Raw genomic sequence first — 3838 nt, 5'->3', positions numbered from 1 at the left:
ATCCTTGTCATGTAGATTGTGTGTCAGTTTTGCCAATTCTGCGTAGCCCATCAGTTTTTCTTGCCACAGTCCTTTCGTCGGGATTTCCTCATTCTTCCATCCTTGTGCCATTAAGACTCTTGCCGCCATTGTCACATACATAAAAATATTTTTTTAATTTCTTTGGCAGGTCTTTTCCCACAATCCGTAATAAGAAAGCTTTGGGCTTTTTCACAAATGTTAAATGAAACATTTTCTTTATCTCATTAGATATCATTTCCCAAAACATTTTAATTTTACTACAGTCCCACCACATATGGTAGAAAGTCCCTTCTTTTTCCTTACATTCCCAACACAAATTTGAGCCAGTTTTATACATTTCCCCTAATTGTACTGGTGTTATATACCATCTATATATCATTTTCATGTAATTTTCTTTCAATAAAGAACAGTCTGTAAATTTTAAGTCAATTTTCCATATCCTTTCCCAATCGCAACTGACCCTTCTTGAACCTCCTTTTTTGTCCCACTCCCCACAGAGGATTTCCTTTCAGAAGAAGGGCAAGTGCCACCACCGCTATAGCAACGGGGGACACACACATGCCCTCCCCCCCAAAAAAGGGGAAAAAAACACACACCAGTAAATAAATTTTAGAAAGGGGCAAGATTAGATGCAGACACACAAAGCATTAAATATATATACATCAAGATTTCTTGTGCTCTGCTCTACTCCCCCTTTCTTCCTGTCCAGGGTGACCCTAACCTCTGCCTGCCCCTCAGAGCTAGCACATCACACAGGGTTGGACCTTGGCGGCCGAAGGTCTCCTCCTCCTCCTTGCCCACTCTCCAGTAGCCACTATGAGCTTCCCAAAGGAGGAAACTGGCAGCAGCGGCCATGAAGGGGCAACGGGGTGCTTCCTTGCAGCCACCACTGCTGCCGTCAGCCGGGAGAAGCGCCAACTTATCCTCCTCCCCAAGCTCAGTGGCAGCGCTGGTGGGGAATGTAGACATATTCTGGGGTTCATTCAGAAGCCTGGATGGCTTTCATAATTCTGGGACTTTCCCTGGAAAATTGGGACACTTGGTGGGTATGCTGGACCGAGAATCTCATACTTTAGGCCATTTGCCCCTCTAGCTCAGGACTGTCAGCATCCCTGGTTCCCAGACTTTCCAGGCCACCACCCGCCTGGTTCCATAAATCACACTAAGGAAGATAGTAACACAATAGAATTCAAAACAGCAACAATGTTTATCATTTGTCTGATAATAAATGTTGGAAATGTAAAGAGACTGAAGGAACATTCTTTCACCTTTGGTGGACGTGCCCAAGGATTAAGGCTTTCTGGGAGATGATCTATAATGAAATGAAAAAGGTATTTAAATATACCTTCCTGAAGAAACCAGAGGCCTTTCTCCTGGGCATGGTCGGCCAATTGGTGCCAAAGAAGGATAGAAAATTTTTTATTTATGCTTCAACAGCAGCAAGGATACTTATTGCAAAGTACTGGAAGACACAAGATCTACCCACCCGGGAAGAATGGCAGATGAAGGTGATGGATTACATGGAACTGGCTGAAATGACTGGCAGAATCCGAGAGCAGGGAGAAGAGTCGGTAGAAGAAGATTGGAAGAAATTTAAAGTCTATCTACAGAAACATTGTAAAATTAAGGAATGTTAGAAGGATGCTGGAATGAAGCTATGTGGTTTTAGCAGCAATGTTATAAAGGATTAAGTAAAAATGGATTGTTAACAGGTCAGAATGTAAAGTTACAATATATTAAGATAAATTAGTAAGATAAAAACAAAGAAGGAAAGGATTTGCTGAAACAACTAATGAACTAGAATACAAAAAAGGGAGGTGTGAGGAGGTCAAGGAAACAAGCAAATGATAGATAAGATATGGAAAGATGGATTTGTTCTTAACTGCCTTTTATTTTTTTTCTGTATTTTGTATTTTCTGTTTTTCTTTTTCTCTCTTTTTTATTCTTGTAACTTTTTGAAACACCAATAAATATTATTATTATTATTTTAAAAAGCAACAATGGATTGCACATTTGTCCAAATGGAAGCTCAGGTTGCACTAAGAGACAGCTAAGATGGTCTTAGCGCTCTTCAGCAGCTTCAGCCAGTGGCGTAGCTTGGGTTGCTGATGCCCTGGTGGGGCAAGTGCTGCATCCCCCTGGTGGACTGGGCAGCTGGGGTGGAGGCATGTGCTGGGATCCCATGATGCACATGGCTGCTGGTGCTCCCACTGCTGGTGGCTGAGGCTACATGCCATATTGGACTGCAAGCTCCACAGCCTCCTGGCTCAGCCAGCCCAGGGTGGGGTAAGTGGGCATGCATTCACTGGCCACAAGGAGAAGGAGGTGCCACCCGAAATCTGAAGGCCATGGCCCAGCTTACCTCCCCATGGCTCCAGAAGGTGGCAGGAGCTCAGTCATGCCTAGTTGCACCCCTCTCAGAATTTTGTGCCCAGGGTCACTACCCCTCTGCCTCCTCAATGCTACGCCACTGACCTCATCCTTTGTAGCCAGAGTCAGTCCCAGGCCAGATGAGAAAAGCCTGCAAGGCAGGGAGCAGGTCTTCTAGCTCTCACAACCAAGATGGTCTCTTAGGAAGTGATTTGTAAATGAAATAAATAAATTGGGAAGAGAAAATCTTTGTCGTCTAAAACTCAGAAGTGTGAGGGAGCCAAGCAGACTTCTATGGGGAGGGATTTCCAATGCCTGGGTGCCCCCCATCACCCAGATGTTTGACTCTTGATGGCCCGCCAAGCATTCTCCCAAGACAGAACCTGGAACAGGCTCTCAGACACTGAACTCACAGTGTGAGCAAGTTCACCAGTGAGTTTCTGGAGAAACTTTAGGGTTGTAGATCAGGAGGTGATTTCTTCCTGAAAAATTCAGTTGGCTGAATTTTCTTGGAAAGCTGTGAAATCTACTTCCTTGAAGCTCCCCCCCTCCACAGAGTTCCCAATTGTCTGCCAAGCTTCCCATAACTTAAGATCAGCCCCTGAAGCCCTCTAACCGAGCAAATGTCCTTGAGACTTCCTTGAAATTTTCATTTAATTATTACATTTCTATTGTGCCTTTCCTCCAAAGATCTCAAGGTGGCGTAGATGTTCTCCCCCTCATCATTCAATCCTCACAACAACCCTGTGAGGTAGTTACAGATAGGTAGCCGTGTTGGTCTGCCATAGTCAAAACAAAAAAAATTCCTTCCAGTAGCACCTTAAAGACCAACTAAGTTAGTTCTTGGTATGAGCTTTCGTGTGTATCTGAAGAAGTGTGCATGCACACGAAAGCTCATACCAAGAACTAACTTAGTTGGTCTTTAAGGTGCTACTGGAAGGAATTTTTTTTGTTTTGCCTGTGAGGTAGATTAAGCTGAAAAGCAGTAACTGGGCCAAGTGAGCTTCATGGCTGAGTGCGGATTTGAAGCCTGGTCTCTCAGGTCTCCAATGCTGTAACCACTGGCTCATATTGCCTCTGTGGGCACACACAAACACCCACACCTATGCCAGCTCCTGGGTTGGCAGACTTACATGCTAGGACTGAAATCATCCCCAGTTTTTTATTTGTTGGTGGTATTTTTAACCTGCCCTTCATAGGCAAACCATCTCAGGGTGCGGCCCAATAAAACAAGGTAAAACAGAGAACCGTTTCATCACCATATCGTAAAACAAGGGCAGATAAAAGCGAACAGCAGCCAGCATGGCAATAAAACAATGGTAGTCATAGAATCAGGGCTAAAACCAGCATTCTTACCCAAAGAAGGATCCATCAGAGCAGGATTCGTAAGGGTTAGACCCAGGCGTGCTTCAGAGGGGAGGAAATCTACTGCTTCTTGGGACGGGAT

The sequence above is a fragment of the Podarcis cretensis genome, assembly GCF_951804945.1.
Source record: "Podarcis cretensis genome assembly, chromosome: 9".
Lineage (NCBI taxonomy): Eukaryota > Metazoa > Chordata > Lepidosauria > Squamata > Lacertidae > Podarcis > Podarcis cretensis.
The sequence above is the reverse complement of the archived record's forward strand: the minus strand, read 5'-3'. Positions refer to the sequence as shown.